Source organism: Aotus nancymaae, unplaced genomic scaffold (genome assembly GCF_030222135.1).
Source record: "Aotus nancymaae isolate 86718 unplaced genomic scaffold, 86718_ANA_hifiasm-v0.15.2.pri h1tg000006l, whole genome shotgun sequence".
Lineage (NCBI taxonomy): Eukaryota > Metazoa > Chordata > Mammalia > Primates > Aotidae > Aotus > Aotus nancymaae.
The window spans coordinates 21,384,846-21,410,810 of NW_026988417.1; the positions used below are offsets into that span (position 1 = coordinate 21,384,846).

A 25,965-nucleotide genomic window follows, 5' to 3' on the forward strand; every position below is an offset into this window, starting at 1 on the left:
GATTCCAAACTTTAGCCTCCAGAAATGTGAGTAATACAGTTGCTGTTGTTCAGGCCACTGAGCTTGCACTAATTTGTCACACCAACCCTGGCCATATCCTCGTCCAAGTCTGGAGACTATTCACGACAGACAAGAAGGAGCCACAAGGTATGTGTTGCTGTGAGCATCACCAGAACACAAATCATTTTCTCTTCATATTTCTTTGGACTACTAAAACCCGATTTGGTATTTCTCATACCCTAAAACAAATTATTTGCTGTGATGAGGTTACTGAAAATTGACCAGTGCCTTCTGGATCCATCAACTGCAAGTATTTCCTCCTTTTAAACCTTCTTTTTACAAATCATTTTCTCTTCATATTTCTTAGGACTACTAAAACCCGATTTGGTATTTCTCATACCCTAAAACAAATTATTTGCTGTGATGAGGTTACTGAAAATTGACCAGTGCCTTCTGGATCCATCAACTGCAAGTATTTCCTCCTTTTAAACTTTCTTTTTCCAATCACATCTCCTTAAATCTTATTTTTCTATAGAAAGAGTGCTAAAAGCAGAAGTCAAACCAAATCCTATTATTCTATTTTGGGGAAAATTTCCACCAAAGTCTTCACCTTAACCTATGATAGCAAATTTCATCACTGTAAAACCCAACTCAAAGACAGAGAATAGTGGCCTGTTGGGAGAAAGAGAGAAGAAAACAATAACAAACTGGCCTTTTGAATTACACAGACTTTAGTCAGAAACTGAATTTACCACCTTCTGACTTGGGACCTTAGGCCTATGATTCAAGCTTCCTGAATCTCTGCCACACTCGAAGTCCTTTTCTTATTTGTAAAATAAGCCTATGACCTCCTTCACTATGTAAAGGAGGTTAAATGTACATTCAATATCTAATCAATAGATAAGTAGGTAAATAGGTAAATTGAGTAGATAGATGTTAGAGAGAAAGATAGATATAGATAGATGATAGATGGGTAGATGGATGGATAGAAAGATAGATAGTAGATAGCTGATAGATAGATAAAGATGATAGATAAGATAGATTGAGAGATGATAGATCGATCTCCAGTATTTCCTTTCTTTTTCCACTATCCTCTTCCCTCAATTAGTGTTTGTCCTGTCTGTAAAAGTCTGTCTTCTCAATAACACAGATCTGGATGGATTAAAATGCTTCTTATGTTTTCTCTGACTGAAGAGATAAAATAGCAGTCATGATGTATAAAAGCAATGCAGTTGAATTATTTGGGAATATTTTGCTCCCAGGATAAGCTGTCTCAGAAGAGGCTCTAAGTGCAATATGCAAGCTGAGTTTTACCATAAGTCAGAAGCCATTAATCTAACATGATTCCTCCCTGCTCTACCTCATTCCTTCTTCTACTTATTGATTAAATGAGGAAAAAAGATTGTATTGTACTTGTTCAACAAAACAGAATCATGATAAATGCTGCTGAGCTAACAAGTTCCCAGTAGTATCACAACAAACTGGGCATGAAAAATAAGAAATAGGAGAATGCTATCAGTTAAGGCCTTGAGATAAAACTCATTTGGGGTACTTCATTGTTTTTTGGTCACCCGGCTGTGCTTTTTAGAAGGTCCGTAACAGCAGGATAATAAATTTGACAATTCTACCACTAGCAAAAGACAATAACAGAAAATCTATCTGCCCTGGTGAGTGTGGTATTCCAGAACATGTTTGGAATACTATTTCAGTGAAATAAATTGTTTCTGAGTGTTGAATCATGATTAAGAAAAAGACTAACTCCTGTGAGACCTTCCTATTTGATTAACCTGTTTGTGTTTTGAGGCATAAAAACTCTGCAAAATGGAAGATTTAGGTCTGAGAGCATGCAAGAGCTAGGAGATTGTCTTGATTATTTCATGGATTTGACTCAGTGGATAGCACTATCATTTCAATTTCTTTTGAAATAAGAGCAACATATGCTATCTTGGCATCAGACTCAAACATCAATGACTATGACCCTTACAAGAAGATCTGGGTAAATAGTCAAATTTCATGTTTTTATGAAAGATGTATTTCTAAAGGTAACAATCCCTTCTCCACATGACTAGAAAAGTGAGAAATATTTCTTCACAGACTTTCCTTCCTTCCCTGAACTTTCTTAAGTCTTAGGTCTTCCTGTAATCTAATTTCTTAGATTAAAGAGGCTGCCTGCTTTAAAATGCCTTTCCTGCAGGAAAACCGGGTAACAGGAGTCCATTAGAAGGCCCCATTTGCTACTGCCATCTCTTGCTTTGTTATGATGAGGCTACTGAAAATTGATATAACCCAGTGCCATATATCTCTACTGTTGCAATGGGGCCTGATGGTGGTATCTCAAGGCTTAGTGGGAGAGGAAAGAAAGTCTCTTCTCCTCAGAGTTAAGTTCAATAGCCATCTTGAGTCAGAATATCTCATGTTATATTTCTGTAATTTCTGCTCTCATCCCAAATTTCTTGAAAGAAAATAGTCCATTCTTTCAGCACTCTTTTACTCAGCCAAGGTTGTTCCATGGGCCTCCCAAAGTTCATGATTTAAGTTGCAATCATGCATTTAATCATTTTGCATTGAACATTGTCTTCATCATTTCAGCCTGCTATACCAAAATGCTATAGAGTGGGTGGCTTGTAAACAACAAAAATTTATTTCTTAGAGCTTAGAAGCCTGGAAATGTGAAATCAGGGTGCCAGCATGATTGGGTTTTGATGAAGGCTCTCTTCCAAGTTAAAGACTGCCAATTCTTCACTGCATACCCACATGGTAGAAAAAGGGTGAAGATCAATCTGGAGTCTCTTTCATAAAGACAGTAGCATCATTCATGAGAGATCCACCATCATGACTTCATAATCTGCCAAAGGCCTTACCTTCTAATACTATTGAGTGTTAAGAACTTTGGGGGCAGAAAAAGGTTTAGTCTATTGTGAGCACCAACCATGAGTAAATCTGTTTCAGCTGTTGAGAACCATTCATAAACAGGACAATCATTCTGTGCTCCTGGAGTTTATTTTATGCCAAAGCATGCTGTTCAACAGAGGATGACTATCATGGAAGGGCATTTTGTTTCATCCACAAGCTGAGCTAGGACCAGCTTCTGACCAACTCCCAGCAACCTAAGTACAGGCTTTGACTGAAAGCAGCCAGTTTAGTGTTTTCCTTCTTGAATGATGAGCTTGCTGTAAGAACATCCAGTGTCTTTTCTGCTAGCAAACTCCATTAATGGCCAGATTGCCTGGATTCAAATTCTAAGTCCATGCCTATCAGCACTGTGGCTCTGGACAAATTACTTAAATTCTTTGTTGCTTGGTTTCCTCATCTATGAAATGGGGATAATATAATAGTGCCTAACTCAGAGTTCTTATGACAGTGCTTGTTAGAACATATGATTATTTTAAATAAAACAAAAAGTGAATCTTTCTGTGTTAGTTATTATGTTTGTCATTCTTTTAAATACTTTATATGTATTCAATAATTCAATTTTCAAAATACCCTATAAAGCAAATCCCCTACAAGAGATGAGGATACAGGCCTAGAAACTTTAAATAGCTTGCAAAGGTCATGCAGTTTTTAGGTGCACAAGGTTGTGAGATTGTGACCCACTGGATTCAAATGAAGGCATTCTGAGTTTAATACCAGAGTTTCTCAAAACATACATTTTTTGAGAGAAAAGCTTTTAGGTATTTGTATTTTTTTTTCTCAAGTTAACTGGGCTCTTATGCAAATTTTCCAGGCAGCGAAGACACAAATACATGGTAGATCTTTTCCAATGCAGCCTGCTGATGACTTCTATAGGCAGTTTCTGTCACTGAATGAGGCATTAGGTTTCACTTCTTCAGGCAGTCTTTGGCAGGCAGAATTCTAATATGCTCCCCAAGATTGTCAATGCCCTGGCGTACACATCTGTATAATCCTGTCCGTGTTCCACAATTGTAATCAGGACTTGTGAATATGATAGGACATCTCTCCTATGATAATATGTTATACAGCAGAAAGGATTTTGCAGATGTAATTAAAATCCCTAATCAATTGACTTTGAGATAATCAAAAGAGAGATTATTCTTAGGAGATTTGACTTAATCAGCTGAGTCTTTAAAAGAGGTCAGAGTTATGCAAAGTGAGAGAAATTCTCCCCCAGCCTTAAAGGAGCACACTGCCATACTGTAGAGAGGGCAATGTGGCCAAGAATAGCAGGTAGGTTTCAAAATCTGAGAATTGCCCCCAGTTAATACGTGGTAAAAAGGTGAAAACCACACTCCTACAATCATAAAGAACTCCATTTTGCCAGCAACAAGGGAGTCGAGAAGAGGACCCTCAGCCCCAGAGAAGAATGAAGTCTTTGCTTTCTGAGACACTGAGCGGAGAAACCAGTTGAGTACTGCTCAGAATTCTGACTTATAGAGCTGTGAGATAAGAAATGCGAAGCCCCAGAGTCAAAGCCTGTTGCCTTCCCAGTCCCGTCCCACAGCAGCCTGCTTCCTTTCCTTTCAACATGACAGATGCCACTGTGTCCTTTGCCAAGGACTTCCTGGCAGGTGGAATGGCCACAGCCATCTCCAAGATGGAGGTAGTGTCCATCGAGTGGGTCAAGCTGCTGCTGTGGGTGCAGCATGCCAGCAAGCAGATCACTGCAGATAAGCAATACAAGGGCATTATAGACTGCGTGGTCCATATTCCCAAGCAGCAGGGAGTCCTGTCCTTCTGGTGCAGTAACCTGGCCAATGTCATCAGATACTTCCCCACCAGGCTCTTAACTTCACCTTCAAAGGCAAATATAAACAGATCTTCCTGGGCAGTGTGGACAAGAGGAAACAGTTTTGGCGCTACTTTGCAGGGAGTCTGGCATCAGGTGGTGCTGCTGGGGCCGTATTCTTGTGTTTTGTGTACCCTTTTGATTTTGCCTGTACCCGTCAACAGCTGATGTGGATAAAGCTGGAGCTGAAAGGGAATTCCAAGGCCTCCTGACTGCCTGGTTAAGATCTACAAATCTGATGGGATTAAGGGCCTGTACCAAGGCTTTAACTGTCTGTACAGGGTATTGTTATCTACCGAGCTGACTACTTGGGTATCTATGACACTAGGGAATGCTTCTGGATCCCAAGAACACTCACACCATCATCAGCTGGATGATCGCACAGACAATCACTGCTGTTGAAGGGTTGACTTCCTATCCATTTGACACTGTTCGCCGCAGCATGATGATGCAGTCAGGATGCAAAGGAACTGACATCAGGTACACAGGCACGCTTGACTGCTGGAAGAAGATTGCTCATGATGAAGGAGGCAAAGCATTTTTAAAGGATGCATGGCCCGATGTTCTCAGAGGCATGGGTGGTGCTTTTGTGCTTGTTTTGTATGATGAAATCAAGAAGTACACATAAGTTATTTCCTAGGATATTTACCCCTGTGAACTGGCATGTTGTATTATACAACATATCTTGAGTATTCTTGACAGACTCCTGGCTGTCAATTTATCAGTGGAAACTATTTACTGGTTGAAAATGGGAAGCAATAATAATATTCATCTGACCAGTTTTTCTCTTAAAATCATTTCCATGATGAAGATGAGACTCAATTACATTTTTTATTTCAGTTACTCCTGATAAATAACAAATTAGGAGAAACAAAAATATCTAAAATTTAAAAAGAAATGGACATCGTTATAATCTGCAGTTTTGTAGTAATTAGTTATGCAGCAATAGAAAATGAATGCACACCTCATTGCATTATATATTCACATAGATAAGCATGATTCATTGTGGTAAGTCAATTGTATGGAAGGTTTTTCCAAGCTAGATAGTAACATAGCTATGACGTGGTCCAGTGTTTTTATTACTCAGATGAAGAATCTAAAAACTAGATGGAGAAAATTATTTACAAACTGAATACTAGAATCCAGGCGACTCCTATCCAATTTCATTCTGTCTCATGTCTACTGTAGAATATGCCAAGCCTAAGACTGAGGTTTGAATCCAGGAGCTTTCATTTCTCCATCTATGTTCTACTCCATGGAACCCGAGCTCTTTTCCTGCTGAATCACTACCAGTGATGAAAAATGTAAATCTAGCCAAAGAAAGAAGTGGAGAAAACTGTATGGATAGATCAGTGTGCTGGCTTAGTGACTTCCTGTGTTAAAAGGTCCCATTTGTCTAAGCTACAGGATGGACAGTCAATAGTTAATTTTTATATGTGAATTGGATTTAGACTGTGCTCTGGAACACATGCAGTTAACATCCTGAGGCCATTTGTAGGTTCAGTAGAGCAAAAGCTAAAAAGTTGCAGCACATAAAGTCTGCTTTCTAATACCTTGGCTTTCAAATAAAGATCAATATTACTCCAAGTCCCTTTTTATATGAAGAACCTCATACTGCAGTGTTTATTGGCATAGGTTCTGGAGTCAGAGACGTGAGTTTGAGTCTTGGGTTTGAATACCACCTTCTAGGTATATTATCTTAATTTGTCTCAGTTTTCTCATCTGTAAAACTGAGATAATGATTGTAACTATCTAATTAGGTCTTGTGTACATTAACTGAATTAATATGTATCCTTAGGACAATGTCTAAAACATGGTGGTCCGTACTTACAAATGTTAGCCAGGATTTCTTATGTTTCAGACCCTAAATACTTGATTTGAAAAACAAATATTTAGGTGCATCAAGTTGCCAAGTGTTGCTGTTGTGAGTGTAACAGTTTAGGTGCATCAATGCTGCCAGGCGTTGAGTGTGTAAACTCAAACGTGTATTTCCTTCAGCTACATTCTATTTTAAATGTAAAAAGATGCATGGTGCTTCACAAGTGCCAGTGTTGCTTAATTAAGGACAAAAAACAATGCTTGAGTAAAGCAAGTCCGTGATTTCAGATGGCACTCAAAGGAGATTAATAGACAATTTTATACCAACATTTTTTTGTCATGTTATTTTCCTTGTTAAAGAGAATCAGTGCATTGCTCTATGTTTTACTAAAAGTTGGGGGAAGGTGATACCAAGATGATTAGCATAGGAATCACTCATTTTCCCCAAAGCTATGTGTTCTAGAAGTTCTCTGAAATTAAATTGATAAAATTCTTCACTCTCTGGAAACAAAAAAATCTAGCTTCATGTTCTAAATGAATATGTGATAGTTTCTAGACAGGGGATAGTACATTCATGGAGCTACAAGACTATATTCAAAATATTCAATCTACAAGATAGTACAAGTTTTCCTGCAGAGACTTGTCAGTGCCTACTGGTAAAATATTAGCCCTGTCAATAGTTCAAAAACTCCACTTAAATCTGAGCTCAACTTTGCGGCTAGAATTTGATGGGAGATTGGGGTTAGATTTTACTAAAGTATAGAAAATCTATCCACAAACACATGGACTGGGATGCAAAATGAGGGATGAGGATGCATTTCCCAAGACAAGAGATTCTGACAAGAAATATCATAAACGGCTACTATGAGGGAGTTTGTTAAATTCCAAATTTGACACTTGAATGTTGGTATAAATGGTTCTAAAGCCTTCTGCATGTTGGGAAGTACCCATGAGCCCATTTGCAGATACTAATAAATATGTCCATTCTGCATCTGAGCCATGATAAAACATGAAAGTCTGATGAGATAAACTAATCAGAGTCTATCACATACAAAGAACCACTAGCTCTCTGCTATTATGGTGGGTAATTTCCTGCTCTGTGGGTAGCAAATGACACAGAGGAAATGCCACTGTGCTACTGACAAAGGAAACAATGCCTGCTTCGAATCCAGCCTTTCAATTATCCAATGATGTTCTGTCTTTTCTGATATGAGGATGTGTATTACCTACCCAGAATGAGCTCATCAGTGACTTAGGTTTGGAATGAGACCAAGTTATTTGTGAGCTTATGTTAAGCTTTATGTGTGCACGAATAGTCAGAACATAAAGACAATGTCTCCATATTAATTTGACTATCACCAAATTTCTGGCTATGACTCCAAGGGATTTCCTTGGGTCTGAAAGCTACAGTAGTTAAAAGTAGATTGCAGTTGCTATAAAAATGCTACAGGAGTAAAAAGGAAAAAAATGTTAGATACTGTCTCAACATTTCTTTGTTAAGAATGAATAAATGGCTTCCCCACACATATCTTGAGACAAAAAATAAGTTTTAGTTAACATGATGAAAATTTTATGAAGCAAAGATTATATGCTCCTAAATCAGGCAGGAGCCTAACTTAGGCTCTTACCTCATGGCCGTATTTTAGAAGTAAACTCAAAACTAGAGAGTTCTAATCTTCCGTCTTGTAGATACATTAAAAACATCTGACTTCCATATAAAGGTTTTTATAAAGAAGCTGCTTTATATGAATGTGTAAGTATCAGTTTATGGGAAGTCATTCCTAAAAGAAAGAAAAAAAAAAAGCCTTGCCCACAGGCTGAAGGAACTATCATCAGGGTTCTGAATGAATGATCTGGCAAAACCCAGAAAGACACTGGAAACATTTGCTGTTCCATTCTAATCAAACAGCATCAAAGTAGGTCTTCATCTGGCATCTCAGAGTTTCAGAACTCTTACTTATTTGCCCACATTAGAATGTAAGGTCCATGGAAAGACATTGTCTATCTTATTTATTGATAATATTCCTGGTGCTTAAAATAGGGCTTGGCATATAGTAAATGCTCAATAAAACAATTAACTTCACTTTGTACTAGGCACTTTTAAAGACAATTTACACGTATTAACTCATTTAATCCTTTCAACCACCCACTGTACAGACACTAGTCTTACTTTTATTTTATGGGCATGGAAACTGAAGTACAGATGGTTTCAATAATGCATCCAACTTAATGCACTAGGAAGTAAAGGAAGCTGAGATTTCAGTCCAACCTTGCAGGACCCAGAGATTCTCCTATAACCACTGCATTCTGATTGAATAAATAGAGAAAAAGGACTTGTGGCAAAGATGGGCATTTGAAATAATTTTATATAGAATCTAGACAGAAAAATAAGCTAAGTTGTTTTGACTCTCTATAAAATGGAAGAAACAGGGCAGAGAGGACCCACACTCATCAACAGTATCATCAAAATCACTCCAGTGCTCTAACAACTCTTCCAGTTCTGACAGCAAGCTAAATACTTAATTCCCTAATGTCTCTCATTGCATCTAATGGATTCTTAGTCACATGCTGCAGAATAGAAACAATACTGTACCCAGGAACCATTTAATAAACAAGCATGTACTCCATGGCAGCCTTGGGCTAAATGCTTCCCATACTCCCTTATTTAATCTTCCCAACAACTCTATGAGATTGTTGTTGTTATTATTATTATTATTATTATTATTATTATTATTGGCATGTTAATAGATGGCCAAGCTTAGGCCAAAGAACTTCCAAGGGACTTACATAGTCAAAAATCATATTGCTGGTAAAAGGCAGAGGTAGGACCTGAGCTCATAATCCCATTAAAAGACCATGATTTGTGAAGTCAGGTAGATATGAGATACTTGCTTCTATGAGATACTTATTTCTGCCCCATTTGAAGGAAGATGAAGTTAAGGAATGTCATTACAAGGTAGAAAAGAGATTTGAATCCAGGTCTACCTGACTTTACAAACCATTCTCTCTCAATGGGAATTTTGAGCTCAAGTCCCACCTCTGCCTTTTACTGGCAGTGTGATTTTTGACTAAGTGATTCCCTTGGCAGTTCTCTGGCCTACACTTGGTCATCTATTAACATGACAATAATAATAACAACAATTTATTATTCAGCCTATCCAGGCTTTCTCAAAGCTGTTGTAAGAAAAATGTATGCAAAATGACTGGATCATTCACATTAGAAATTTGTGGTGTCTCCCCAACTTTACAACACCCCATTCCACAATATTCTACAAAAGAAAACTAATACAAATGACAAAATCCAAAACTTAAATAAAATATTCAGTTTTAATGGACTTCCATTGATTTTCCCATTGAGAAATTTAGGGTACATTTACTAAAGCCAGACTTAGCCCATTTTTTTAGGCCCCACTGGTCATCGTCAGCTCTGGCTGCTATAACAAAATACTACGTGGCTTAAACAACAGGCATTTATTTCTCACAGTTCTGGAGGCTGGGAAGTCCAAGATCAAGGTGCTGGCAGATTCGCAGATTCAGTTATTAGTGTGGGCTATTCCTGGCTTGCAGACAATGCCTATTCACTGTGTTCTTATGTGGCTATGGCAGAGAGAGGAAGCACTAGTGTCCATTCCTCTTTCTATAAGGACACTACTCCCATCATAGGGGGCTCACTCTCATCTAAAACTAATTGCCTCCCTAAGGCCTCACCTGCTAATACCATCACATCAGGGTTAGGGCTCCAACATATGAATCTGGGGAAGGAATACAAACATTTAGCCCCTAACATTACTTTTCCTGATGCTCTGAACTCAGGTCTAATTTGCCTATTTGATAATAGGCAAACTGCACTTGGAGATGGTGTTATAAACTGTGAAGTACTATGCAAAGGTAAAGGATGATCTTTGATTTGGTTGTTAGTATCACTCTACACATAGTTGATTTTTCTTCCCAACTAGCTCTTAACTGCTCAAGAGCTCCTTACAATTGAGTCCTCCTAGCTCTATGCTTAAAAGTCCCCTGCCCAGGGAAGCTGTCCATGTTTCACTAAGACTCAATTAGTCATCCCTCTGACATGCTCCCATGGTGGTGTGTCCTTCTCCCTGTCATAGTCATATGGACAGGAGGCAGGGAGATACCGGGTAGAAGAGAGCAGTTCCCTGGCAAAGGCCCCAGTCTCAAGCCTGAAAACCAGTGGCCCTAAATGAGGACAGGCATTTCTGTTTTTGCACCCAAAAAGTTGTCTTTTGGCTCACCAGAGCACCCATCCTGCCTCCATATAAACCCTTAGCAGGCACACACACAAGCAGCTGAACATCAAGAGCAGCAGACCAGCAACAGTGGAACAACGAGGCAGAGAATGAGAGAAGAGGAGAGATGTCTGGACACCAAGGGGAGTTTGGCCAGGGATGGTTGGAGAAGAGCCCAACTCCAGGGGAAGACCACCTTCCCACTCCATCCCCACTTCCAGCTCCCCATCCGTCTCACTGAGAGCCACCTCCACCCCTCAATAAAACCTTGCACTCATCCTTCAAGCCTGCATGTAATCTGATTCTTTTAGGACACTGGGCAAGAGCTTGGGATACAGAAGGTTGTCACACTGGCCCTCTGCCCTTTCAGTGAGGCACAGGGTCCACTGAACTGAGTAACACGCAAGCTGTCTACAAACAGCAAATCTTAAGGAGCTTTGTAACACAGTCCCACTTGGGCTTCGGAAGTTGCAAGCACCCAGCCCTAGATGCTGCCATGTGGCTGGAGCCCCAAAGCCCTCACCTCAGCCTCTGCACCTGCCCATCTGCATTCTCTCACTGGGAGTTTGAGCTGCAGGGCAAAAAAGCAGATGGGTCATACCCCGTCACAGTTTCTGTGAGAGGAATCAGGGAATTCTCACAATTTAATAGCATATTACAACATTTTGGACATAAAAACTATAGATTAATAGAAGGGAAGAATATCCTCTACAAATTCCCTCCCTTGGTTTTACTAAAGAATTGGATCAGATTCAGTATTCTGGAACTGAATATTTTGGAACCCCAAAAAGGAAAAGAAATTTAAGAACAAGAGCCCCTGCACGCATTTCTGCTATCTTCACCCAGGTGGACAGGTAGCACCACTGTGATAATGGCCTTCATCGGGAGTTTGTGGAAATCCCCTCCAGGGAGTGCATTCATAAATGGAACTCAGCAGGCAGCATTTGTTTAACAGCCTGGCTATCCGGAAATCTGTGAAAATCAGTGAGAGGAAAGTACACCTTAACACATCTTAATGGTATGCAATCTCACTCAAAAAGCTAAATGAGCAAAGAGACAATTTAATTTCCAGAGTAAAAGACAAGGCTGAGGTGGAACATGCAGGACAAACCTTAGGGGTGCCCTATCATGACTAAATGGGAGATCTATTGTTTTCAAGTGGTTACAAAAAACACAGAAGAGGGAAAATCATTAGCGAGACCCACCAGTGACCCCATCTGATGCTGAGTGCCTGCCAGAGGCCGAATGTAAAATTCTAGTGAGAGAAAAGAAAAATATAGAAGGTCATAGTTACATAAATCCCTTTCCTAGGAGCTTTCCTAATACAGACTGGGGAGGAAGAAAAATGACATAGGGAGAAAAAAGGAGCAATACATGGGAATTGGATAATGGGAACTTCTGGGGTCTTTATCTATTGATGTGAAGTTTCAGTGACAATGTAAAAGCCTAAGGGTCTCCTTATGCAGGGAAGAGGAGCACAGGAAGGAAGAAAACTAACAAGAGGCATTTAGGGTTTATAATTATGAATCTTAGCAATTTACTGTTATTTTTAAAATCATAAATCTAAGAGTTAAAGAGTACAACTCAGTTCTTTAAAAAAATACTCCTTTTTCTGTCACTTTCTACTCACTTCCTAATCTCCAGTTATCACTTCCTATTTTTTCACTGTTTCTTCTAAAATTTGTCACCTGTATTAGTCAGAGTTCATTAGAGAAACAGAACCAATGGAGATTTATTATAGAAATTGGCTCACACAATTATGGAGACTGAGAATCCCATAATATGCCATCTGGGGTGGGAGGTAGAGGAGTTGGCTGCTATGGTCATAAATCCTGAAGTCCAAAGGCCTGAGATCCAGGAGCTCTGATGTTCGAGTGTGGCGGGCCTGGTCTCACTAACACAGGCCTATGTAAGAGCTGTTTCAGCACTGACTGAGTGGTTAAGTTAAACATTAAAAGCTGACAGAGCCAGTGACCTTATACAAAGGCTGAAATGTAATAAAAGCTCACCAAGAACTTTGCCCAGGCCTTTTCTGGGCCTTGAAGCATGACAAGATAACAAAGAATTCTTAACAGGACCTATTTAGGATTAAACAAGTTTTATTTGGGGTCTGAAGAAACTCCCAGACTTCTACAAACAAGTTTGTTGGGGGTCTGAAAGAACTCCCCAGACCTTTAATGTTTAGCAGGAGACAAGATAAAAGTAATCACCCCAGTACCTGGACCCATTTAGATTAAGTAAATTTACTGAGGCTCCAGAGGAAGGTCTTCAGGACTCAGATCTTAGTTATAGATTAGAAGAAGTTAGACTTATGTCTTTAGATGAATGCACACTTACACATAAACATCTAGCTTAGAAGGAAAGCAAGCTCTGAAAAGCTTTGTAATTTTGAGTTGGTCTAGCAATATTTTCCAGGCCTTCTCCCTGAACCTGGTTATAGAAATAAATTCCCTTCTTTCCTAGTTCATCTGCATCTTGTTATTGGGCTGTGAGAATAATCAGCATGACCCTTGGTTTGGTCTGGGAACATAAGGGCTAGAGAAGATGGATGCCACAGCTCAAGGAAGGAGAGAATTCACGCTGCTTCTGCCTTTTTATTTTTTCTATTCAATTCCTCAACAGATTGGATGATACTCACCTACATTGGGGAGGGTGATCTTCTTTACTAAGTCTACTGATTCAAAAGCTAATCTCTTTTGGAAACATTCTTATAGATACAGCCAAAAATCATGTCTCATTAGCTATCTGGGCATCCCTTAGCCCAGTCAAGTTAACACATAAAACTAACCTTCACACCATTTAATTTTAAAATTATATATCTGATTTGTTATTATTTTAATTTAGCAGCTAGAGATATTATCTAATTCTCTCTTATTAAGGAAGACAAACGTTTTGTTTGCTTGGTGTCCTCTGTGCTAATTATTGCTGCATCCTTCTCTTTGGCAGAGCTGCAAAATATATCCCAGTAAGGTTATACACATCAAGTACCTTATCTAAGTTTTCCTTGGAGATCTCTCCTGTGGAGTCCTTCTTTCTTAGGTTTCCCTTGGCCAGCTACATGCCAGGCATAATTGTCTTCTTTCCTTTTTTCACCACTGTCTACTCTGGGGGCTCCTTGTGTTGTGGATATCATGCTTTACTGTTTATTTATTTTATTTGACTATATGTGCTGAGTGAGAGGATGTGTTAGTCCATTTTCATGCTGCTGATAAAGACACCTGAGACTGGGTAAATTATAAAGAAAAAGTTTAATGAACTCAGTTCCACATGGCTGGGGAGGCCTCACAATCATGGCCAAAGATGAAAGGCATGTCTTACATGGTGGCAGACAAGAAAAATGAGAACCAAGAAAATGGGGAAACCCCTTATGAAATCATCAGCTCTCATGGCACTTGTTCACTACCACAAGAAGAGTATGAGGAAAACCATCTTCATGATTCAATTGTCTCCCACTGGGTCCCTCCCACAACACGTGAGAATTATGGGAACTATAATTTATTTTTTTATTTTTTATTTTTTTTTGAGATGGAGTTTCGCTCTTGTTACCCAGGCTGGAGTGCAATGGCACGATCTCGGCTCACTGCAACCTCCACCTCCTGGGTTCAGGCAATTCTTCGGCCTCAGCCTCCTGAGTAGCTGGGATTACAGGCACACACCACCATGCCCAGCTACTTTTTTGTATTTTTAGTAGAGACGGGGTTTCACCATGTTGACCAGGATGGTCTTGATCTCTTGACCTTGTGATCCACCCGCCTCGGCCTCCCAAAGAGGAGCTATAATTTTAGATGAGATTTGGGTGGGGATACAGCTAAACCATATCAGAGGTCAAGGGCAATACATTCATTGAGATCTTATATGTCTGAGAATGTAGTCATTCCACCTCAGACTTGATTTAGTTTGGTTGATAGTATAATTCCAATTAGAATTCATTCTCTTCAGGACTGAGAAGCATATCTCTGTTGTCTTCTAACCACCAGTGTTGCTATTGAGAAGCTTGATGCTATTCTAATCCCTGCTCATATGTGACCTGCTATTTTTTTCCCTTATCTAGCAGTTTTCATAATTCTTTCTTTAATGCTAATGTTCTGCATTTTCCTGATGATAGGTCTTAGTGTGGGTCTTTTTCTTTCATTCTCCTATACAAGTGGATCCTTTTAATTTGGAAAGGTATGACCTTCAATTAAAGGAAATTATTTGTTCTCTAAAGTATTAATTGGGAAATGAGTTTAAAAATCTAGATTTTACTTGTTATATTTTGATAACCTAATCTCAGCATTGAACTTCTATCTATTGGCCCTATTCAATTTGTTAGAGGCCAGTCAGTAAATTTGGCTTACACTCAAGGGAAGAAGATTACACAAACATATGAAGAAGAAGTGGGGGATCAACAGGGTGCTCTTAGTGACTGCTGACCACATCTTGCTTAAAAACAGACAAGAGTCATAGTCTCTTCACTTCATCTGCTTATCATGAGAGTAAACTGTGTTACCTGGTGGCAATATTGCGCCTCAAATCTCATGTAAAGGATTTTCCTAAGGGTCTCTTATAAGAAAAAGGGATTTTGTAAGGGGAAATACTTGGTTTCTTTTCTATTTCCATTCTAACCTATAATATATTTTGAGGGGGAGGAAATAGTCAAAAATGCATGCACAAATATGGCAAAAATTCTTACAGCTTACATTGTTATGAAGATCTTTTCTGTTATTCCCCCAGGATAACAGCTAAAACTATTCTATCAGATGACCTTAGCCTACAAACAGTATTAATAAGAAAAATTACTAGTAGAAAAATAAAGATAAAAATTAGGGTAATTAATCATAACTAATTTGGACAAAATGGTCATTTGTCTTTATAATTAAGGTGCATAAGGATAAAAGATTACTTCTCCAAAATGATACAAATCAATGAATTAAAATTTCTTTTCATTTTACTAACCGAGATGTTAATTTTAAAAGTGATTACTCAAACTCAATTGCATTTACCTCATTTCTCAAAGAAAAGCCCTAAAACCCAGAAAATTAAAACTAAGGTATTGTGTTTGAGGCTGTTTTATAACTCCATTACTTCCAGTGGAGAGAAAAATCAGATAAATTATTATGTATTTAACACAATCTGGGTGGCTAATTGAGTTTTTCTCACTTTTTGAATTGATTGTTGCAACTACAGCACAACTAGCTTTCCTCTCTGAGTTTCCTGTATGACAGACTAATTATTAAAAGTCCCCCAGTTCTGGACACAAGGTATTTTGAGACTTTGGATTTAAATGGATAATTGAACAGATGTTCTCACCACCAGTTTGTGCATGTGCATGTGTGTGTGTGTGTTTTATAAATGTGCTGCACTTTATATTAGTCTTCTCACAGAAAATATTGTAAGTTGGCATTGATTATTAGATGCAATATGTGAGCTATTTTGAGCTCAGCTAAAGGTGAGCAAATGTGACATTTATTTGAGTTAGAAATTGGTTGGGCATTATGGGACACTATCCCTTTCAGTGCCAATACCTCAGTGCCCATTATCAAATTCCACTCATGAAATTTCAAAAAATTGACCATTCCTGGAAGAAGTTTCATGGTACAAGGGATATTGACCTCACTATTAAATTCAGCTTTCCTTATGTTCTAATGGAGTACTTCATTATTCAATGGTGTATTTTCAAACCAATGCTGAAATATTATTCTAAAATACAAATAAGTTTTTCTTTTAAGTAATTACATATGTAGATATATGTATATATACACAGTTGTCTTTTTAAAGACAGGCATTGTCCCAGCTCATGTTATGTATCTACCACCATATAAGACACAATGAGGGAAAGAAGAGTGGTAGAAGTTCTAAGCCAAAAAATTCATTGTTGAAACGCAACACACAGAAGTGAATTCTACAGTGTTATGAGCAGTTCCACAGTACCTGGAATTTAATAAGTGCTCAAAAGATAGCCAATAGATTGATAAATAATAAGTGAATTAATAAATAAATCTTAAAATGAACCCGATGCATACAGAGTACTATGGGAGTCAAATGGAGGAAGATAATTCTATAGGCTAGTGAGATGAAGAAACTATTTACGTAAGAGATGGGGGTTGTTCAAGCTTTGAAATATTAGGAATATTTTAATTTACTAGAAATAAGATGGAATGAAATTAGCTGAGCTGTTTTCTTTAGCAAATACCCTTCACTGTCTTATCCAAATGATCTTGAAGTCCTAGTCTTTCAGGATTTTGTGATCTAATCAGTTCCTTTATAATAAACACAAAGAAGTGGTATGGTATAGATAGATAATGGAATTTGGGGCCAAATTGCTTAGACTGGATTGAAATCTTGCCTTCTATTTCCTAGCTGTATGAGTATAACCAGCTTATTTAATTCTCTCTCAGCTTTGTCATCTGTATTCTGGAAATACTAACAACTTACCAGCAGGTCAGTGTAAGAATTAAATGATGAAGCATATGAAAAGGCTTGCAGCAGCATCTAGCAAACAATGAGTATTGAATAGGCATTGGCTATTTTTTGGTAGAGATAGCCAGCTCTCCACCAAAGTCTGTGTACCTCCTTCCCTACCACAGTGTTGTGACAATAAATGAGGTGTGCAGTGAAACACAACAGTTTCCAGCCTTTCTGCATCTCAGTGTGGCCAGGTGACTATTTCTCACTTATGGAATTTGAGCAGAAGTTATTTGGTTCCTTCCAGGACAGGACATTAGAAGAGCAGGCCCTCTTTTGTTTCTTCTCCCAGATGATTGGGCCCAGCCATATCACAAATAATTAAACTATGAAATTAAGGAATTAAAATATTAATTACACTATGAGGCCCAGAATTACTTACCACGAATAAGAATTAGTAAAAACACTCTCAGCCATATAATTAGGGAAACTCCTGAGTTTTCATCAGGATCACTTTCCAATGACCAGTGGAATAAAGCTTAGATATGTCCTGGCTTTCCTTTCTTACTGAGCAAGATGGGACACAAATGCCAGTGTTTATTTGTGTGCCATGATAAGTCATAAAGTCCACATAACTAGAGAAACACATTCGATGGCAGTCAAGGTAAGACAAGAATCACGGGTCTTTTTCATAAGATGGGACTTGCTTTGAAAATACTGGATTTGTTCTGACCAGAACAGGATATCCTCCAAGCATCCTTCAAGAAAGCTTATCACATTGCCAAGCGAAAACAAAAAGTCTCCTATGGTTAGTAAGACATTAAAGAATCCAGGTGTTTGCCAGGGCTGCCAGAATAAAGTGTTACAGACTGGGCAGCTTAAACAACAGAAATTAATTTTCTCACAATCCTAGAGGGTAGAAGTCCAAAACTCAGGTGTTGGCAGAATTGTTTTCTTCTGAAGCCCTCTCCTTGGTTTGGAGATGGCTGTATTCTATCTGTATCTTCACATGGTCGTCCCTCTGCACAAGTCTGTGTCATAACCTCCTCTTCCTATAATCATATGAGTTATATTGAATTAAGACTCATTCTAATGACTTCACTTTAATTTAGTTGATTCTTTAAATACCCTATCTCCAAATACAGTCACATTCCAAGGTACAAGAGATTAGGACTTCAACATATGAATTTGGGGGTGGGAGGTGGGAGATCTAGAAATAGGCAAATTCAAAAAATCAAAGTACTGTCTCAATCAATATTACCTCCAAAATTTCTGATATCCTATCTACTATGTTTTAGACAGTATTACATCTTACCAATCCCCTTCAATATTAGCTGGAGAACAATCACTATCTCTCAATTGTGCCAGTATCTAAATTTATTTTCTAGCTAACATGTCTATTTAAAAAAGTGCCCTTTTAAGCTCCTTTTAGAAATTGTGAATGCAACTGATAACCTCAAAAGAGTGATGTTTCTTTGCCAGGCAAAATCTTCACACAAGTATTCCTGGAACTCACAGAAGTTTCACCTGTCATACTTGACAACATTAATTTTTTTTTTCTGCCTTAATGAAGAAAGCTGTACATTTCATGAGGTTTCTTTGCTTTGTTCTGAAATCACAGACATCCAAGAGTCTTAGAAGTGTTATCTACTTCCTTAAAAGTGTGTTTTTTCATCTGAGTGAGGTTTTGAATAACAGCTTCTTCAAATGGTTTTGGTTACAAGAGAAGACAGAATACCAAAATGTCTTCTGCACAGATGTTCTCTGGCTTACAAAAGAAGTAGTCTTGAAGGGCTTGCTTGAACTGTGGGCAGACATTGCATGTTTTTATGAGAAAAGTAAATCATATTCTCAAAACAGTCGAAAGGGGTGAAGTTCATTTATGTCTTTGCACAGTTGGCAGCTATGTGGGGCACTTAAGAATGAGATAAATCATTTAATTGGAAGCCCTACAGTCACCCTTATGGATGCTCCTGGCCAACTCTTTATACGTTTGGCCTCCTCACCACGTCGGAAAATTAGATTCAGAAATGGGCAAATCTTTCCAGTGCTGGAGGAAGTATTTCAGTAGGATGAAGTGGAAAAATGATAAAATCAAGTCAATTTTTTTTTAGAAGTCTATAGGCAATTGGAAATACTATAAAATTCTGCTGAAAATTACTTCTGCTAGATGGAAAAAGGATTTCTATTTTTTTTTCCTGAAAACATAGGTAATATCAATGATGAAATTTCTAAAAAGATTCCTTCATTGAGTTGAGGACACAGGAAGTAAAATGATGAATTGAACCCCCAAAGAATCTCAAAAATATTTAGTGTTTCGAGAGATAAACTATCCTCCTATAAGAAAGAGTATGATGAGAATAAACATTTAGTTTCAGTAAGGGTTTGCTGTACTTATTCCTAGAAAAAGCAACATCAAAATCAAATGGATGTCAAATTTGACCTGGATGTTACTACTTCAACATGGACTCTATGTCTGAATGCCTCATTAAAATCAAACTAAATGAAACTTAGTGCAATTTAGATCTCTTTCCACTATTTTTCCTCAGGAAGTTGGCATAATTTTTGTAAGGAAAAAAATGAGTGAAAAAATTACAATTCATTAAAAAATATGATTTCTAATCTTAATCATGAAATAAAATCTCAATCAATTGCTTTTATTGCTCTACAAATTTTGATTCAGGTAGCAGAATTTGGTCCTAATCACACTGTCAAGTATGTCCATCTGGACTTCAGGGTAATATGGGCTAGTGGCTGATACGTGTCTCCCATTTCCCCCTTTTGGAACTGGAGTGTTTGCTGCATTTATCCTGTGCAGCACTGTATAATGGATGTGTGAAGGGCTGTACACTTGCTTCTTTAGTTCACTACATTTTTTAAATTGAGAGGAACTGTGACCAAAGAATCAAACCCACGGAGCCTCATCTACACTTGGACCTGATTTAGATGATGAGATCCTTGATCCAGCACCTTGGACTTATACCCTATCTTAGTGGGCAAGACTTTAGGAAATTTAGGGGAGGGAGAGAGCATATTTTACAAGTGGAAAAATAAAACCAATTTGTGGCCAGAGGGCAGAATATAGTGGTTTTCGCTAATATGCCAAAATGTGTTGACCTTCCCATATAGAGAGGAGCCATGCCTGCTTCTTTTAGGATACTCACTCTGGAAGAAGCCACCTACCGAGTAAGCCACCTACCCAGAAACGCCAAAGGTAGAAATTCTGCAGCACAGCACAGCTGAGTCACCAGCCAATGGCCAAGAACAATCACCAGTTGGATGAGCTATCTTGGAAGTCCAGGAGTGTTAAACATTTCAATGTCCGACATCTAACTTCAACTGCATAAAAAAATTCCAAGTAAAAACAGAACAGCTGAGCCTTTCCCAAATTCCTGACTCACAAAGTCACGCATAAAATAAAATGATTGGTTTAAACCACTTATCTTTAAGGTAATTTTAAACAAAACATTAGCAACTTTAACAGCAAACCACAGAAGTGAACTCTGGAGAATTTGAAAAGAAAGATAAATTTATTGGAGCAATAAATGTGGCTCATAGTGTCAAATGGACAGAAGCTAGAGCGTGTTCTTGGATGTAGGTATCAGAAACTACACAGCAGTCTCATCTGAGTCTTTCAACTGGAATAAATGATTACCAAAAAATAAATAAATGTTATTATTATTTTTGCCTCCCCTAACTCATGGTTTGAAGTCTTTAATTGGCCTAGCTTTTGGCCATTGTCAACCATTTAGACAGGGAAAGGCACAGTATTTTGATTTGTAATCCCAAAGTTGCAGTTACCTGTTGCCATTGAATGCTGTATACAGCAATAAGTGGTAATAACTTACTACCGCATTATTGCTCATGGTCAGCTAGGGAGCTCTGCTAATCTTAGTTGAAATTGTTCATATATCTAGGGGTCAGATGGTGTTGTATGGTCTGTGATGACCTCAGTTTTTTGTGTCACTGCTTCTTATGTCCTTTATCTTGCATCAGACTAGCACAGCCATGTTCTCACAGTGAAAACAGAGGCACAAGAGAAAGTGGGGAAAGTCCCAAGGTCTCTTGACACTAAAACCCAAAACTGGTATATCTTCACCACTACTTCATTCTTGAGGGCAAACTCAGAATCAAGGGATAGAGAAAATATACTCAATTTCTTCTTTAAGGGTATCTGTTAAGTCACAAGTTGAATGGTATGGATACAGAGAAGGGTAAAATTCTGAGGTCATCAACACCACGTCCCACCCTCATCAAGGCTGCACACATTTTGGAAAGAAACTTGTCAACGGGAATTCAAATTACCTAAAAGAATACATAAATTAATTTTGAAAAGCCAATTATAACTATAAAGTAAATGTACAAAAACATTTTGCATATGTGTAAGTGTATTTAGGTATTTCTCTTTTTAGTAAGAAGGAAAAAGTTTTCCTCACATTCTTATCTCAGTTCTAGACTTGGAAAATTGCCTTTCATCATGGCTCCCATTCTGGTGGCTCCAAGTCAGCAGTCTGTCATGTGAAGACCAGTGCCATGGCTGTGCTTATTGATGGAAAATAGCAGCTATGAAGGAACTCTAGCTGCAAATGAGTCTAGAAAATACACGGTTCTTCTTTTACCTTTCCAACTCTTGGGCAGACCAAGCTACACAACCCACCATTGTTATCCTTCTGATTATATCAGATTTTCCCAAGGGAAAGGGGGTGCATAGAGCCTTCTATGCCTGAGAGTGGAGGTTGTGGAGGCTATAAAGGCAAGGGGAAGGTAAAATTTTCCAAGATAATAAGATGGCTTTCTATAGATCCCACGTGGCAAGAAAAACATCACCACTACCTTTGGAAAAAAAAGGAGTAGAGCACACATTTGGGTCTCACTTTATCTCTGAGTAACATTAAGCATATTTAACCTTACCAAAATACTGGTACTATCCTCAAAGATGTTGGTGAAAAATTAATGAGATGATGGATATAAAAGCAATTTTTGCAATAATGAAAAAGCTACTGAATTCCATTAAGGATCTGAATTTCCAGAGGCAGAGAATATGTCCAGTACTGTTATTTCCATGCATGGTGCCTGGCCCAGAATTATATTTCAACATATGTTTGTAGATCATACCAACCAGAAGGTAAATTCTAATGTGAATAACAATGTTTAGAAATCCAAAGGATTATAAATCGTTCTACTATAAGGACACATGCACACGAATGTTCATTGCAGCACAGTTTACAATAGCAAAGACCTGGAACCAACCCAAATGCCCATCGATGATAGACTGGACAGGAAAAATGTGGCACATATACACCATGGAATATTATGCAGCCATCAAAAACGATGAGTTCGCGTCCTTCGTAGGGACATGGATGAACCTGGAAACCATCATTCTCAGCAAACTGACACAAGAACAGAAAATCAAACACCACATGTTCTCACTCATAGGTGGGTGTTGAACAATGAGAACACATGGACACAGGGAGGGGAGCACTATACACTGGGGTCTGTTGGGGGGAGAGGGGGGATAGAGAGGGGTGGGGAGTTGGGGAGGGATAGCATGGGGAGAAATGCCAGATATAGGTGAAGGGGAGGAAGGCAGCAAATCACACTGCCACATATGTACCTATGCAACAACCTTGCATGTTTTTCACATGTACCCCAAAACCTAAAATGCAATAAAAAATAAAAAAATAAAAAAATAAAAAAATAAAAAAATAAAAAGAAATCTGAGGATTGAGGAAGAGGAGTCAAGGGGAAAAAAGGATATTCTTTTCTAAAAGTCATAACAAAGGAGAAGTCTACTTGGTTTCAATGGAAAACTAGACTTCATCTTAACTACAGAAATATTTCTAGGGATTCAATAGCCCTTTCAATGAAGAGTTCAAAAAAACAAAAGAGTAGGCTGGGCACGGTGGCTCAAGCCTGTAATCCCAGCACTTTGGGAGGCCGAGGCAGGTGGATCACGAGGTCAAGAGATCGAGACCATCCTGGTCAACATGGTGAAACCCCATCTCTACTAATACAAACAAATTAGCTGGGCATGGTGGCACGTGCCTGTAATCCTAGCTACTCAGGAGGCTGAGGCAGGAGAATTGCCTGAACCCAGGAGGCAGAGGTTGCAGTGAGCCGAGATCACGCCATTGCACTCCAGCCTGGGTAACAAGAGCGAAACTCCGCCTCAAAAAAAAAAAAAAGAGTATTATTGGCTTTTAAGTTTAAGTCACTATTCAAATATTTAAGATTCTTATTCTATGTCTATGCATTCACTTATTTCATAAGTTTCTGAACTTCATCATCATAAATGACAGCTGCAACACCTTTAGAATTAACAAGGCAAGCATATTGTCAGTGTATTCATTTGCTGCTTTAAAAGCTGTTATTTTATCTGCTCTGAAAGATAACCAAAGAATCCCATTAGAGGCAAAGCAATCTTCCTATTGTTATGTATTTTTCCTAGAATCAAATAATGTGCCAAATACAGGGCAGTAAATGGAATGAAGCAAATACTTGCTGAACCACTACTATTTCAGGGACTCTGCCGAGTACTGTACATAAGTACCCTCATCAACAGGCCCGAGTAGAGCCACACTACCACAGTTACAGTTGACATTCATTCTCTCTGAACTGTGAGGTTCTCTTCTCTAAAAAAATTAAAGCTCTGGAACCATTCCATAGGGCTATTGAGATAATGTGTACAAAGGTAAAATGTAAAATGGGTGAAGCGCTTAGCAAGTTGAGTAATCTTTAGAGTTTTAATTTCTGAAATAGTCTATTTAAGTTTATAAGACATATTTTTAAAACACAAATTTGAGTTTCTGAAAATGACTTTCACTTTAATGAATTTTCTTTATATATATATAAAAAATTGCATTTTAGGTTTGGGGGTACGTGTGAAGAACATCCAAGATGTTGTGTAGGTGCATACATGGCAATGTGGTTTGCTGCCTTCCTCCCCATCACCTATATCTGACATTTCTCCCCATATTATCCCTCTTCAACTCCCCACTCCTCCGCTGTCCTTTAACTTCACTCTGCTCCATAATTTGTGCCTGAGGACAGGTTACATTCTATTCCCATACCCAATTTTAGCTCTTCAAATAACAGGGCCATAAATAATAGTCTGGGCTCTCACTTTTTGAACAGAGCTAAAATAAGAATGAAGACCATGCCATTGAATATACAAATTTAATTAACAAAGAAGAATTTCAATAGATACCTAAATTTTATCTGTATTGTAGAACTATTTTGTGAAATATCTAAGGAACTTGCTTGTGTTAAATTCCATGGAGAAACAGGATTATATGTCCCTAATTATTATTTCAAGAGCTTTTAAAAAATTGCCTAAAATCTAGAGAGTAACATTGTAAACCCTCTAGACTGAAAGAAAAGGTAACAAAAGCAGGAAAGTCATACTGACACAGAAATATTTATTATCTGCCAGACAGAGGTACTTAACATAGAGGAAAAAGAATGTTCCTTTGTGAAAAGTAATTCATAGGAAATAGACTCACAGAAAACCAGGTGAGATTTTCACATCCTCCTCCCCTAGATGATGAGCAATGAGGCCAAAATAGGGTATTTCCCTCTAGGATTTTTCTTTCTCTCTCTGTGATAGAAGCTGCAGTAGTTCTTGATGAATTGAGGAAAAAATATAAAGTCTGTGTTTCCATCCTTATTCAAGAAGGAAATACCCCTGAATATAAAGCATTTAACAAAATTCCAGAAAAGAAAGCAGAGCTAAACTAAGGAAAAAGGAAGTCAAGAAAAACTTGGTCTACTATATATTAAAACAGATAGAAGCCTGAATAGAATATTCATGTTTAGCATAAGTAGGTAGAGGGAGAAAGGGAGGGAGGGAGACAGACAGGAAGGGAGGAGGGAGAAAAAAAGTAGGGATGAAGAAAGGAAGAAATAGAGAAAAGAGAGGGAGAAACTGAAGAAAAGAAAAGAAATAATGAAAAGAGATTGAGTATGACATACACGTTAAGATTTAAGAGTTCTAACTTTTTGTGCCATAGAACCTTTGGAAGTCTATGGGCCTTTTTTTGGATAATATTTTCAAGTGCATAAAATAACATTCCTAAGATTGTAAAGGAAACCAGTGATATTAAAAATGCAGTTATCAAAAGATTAAAACAATAAATTTGGGATACCAGAATGTATATGCTTCTCTATTAGTCCACTAAAGAACAATATAAAATGGTGTATTAGTCCCTTCTTACACTGCTATAAAGAAATGCCAAAGACTGTGTAATTAACAAAAGAAAGAGGTTTAATTGACTCACAGAGCTCCAGGCTGGGGAGGCCTCAGAAAACTTACAATCATGGCAGAAGCAAAACAGGAGCCTTTTACACAAGGCAGCAGGGAGACGGTATGAGTGTGTGAAGAAGGAACTGTCTAACACTTATAAAGTCATCGGATCTCATGAGAACTCACTCACTATCAGGAGAACAGTGCAGGGCACCACCCACATGATCCAACTATCTCCCTCAGGTCCCAACCTCCACACGGGGATTATGAGGATTACAATTCAAGATGAGATTTGGGTGAGTACATGGAGCCAAACCATACCGAATGGTAGATAGGATAATATCATAGTTCAAAGTAGCAAGGAACATAAACACGTGTCAAAATATCAGCAGCTATTATAATATAAAGTGAAAGTATTTGTGATTTCTATTTGTGATAAGGTCACAGGTACTGCTAATACTACTGAAGGATGTTGCCTAAATTCATAATTAGAAGACCTGCTACATTTCAGTTAGAGATTAATGAACTTA

The 25,965-nt window shown here is 38.2% G+C and overlaps 1 long non-coding RNA gene and 1 pseudogene across 1 annotated transcript in view; one reads left to right on the top strand and one right to left on the bottom strand.

The window, feature by feature from the left end:
- The window catches only part of LOC135269678 (uncharacterized), a 236,482-nt gene that overhangs the window by 100,014 nt on the left and 110,503 nt on the right, over positions 1–25,965 (bottom strand). The gene's annotated exons all lie outside the window — the stretch shown is intronic.
- Positions 4,448–5,372, top strand: LOC105730893 (ADP/ATP translocase 2-like; annotated as a pseudogene).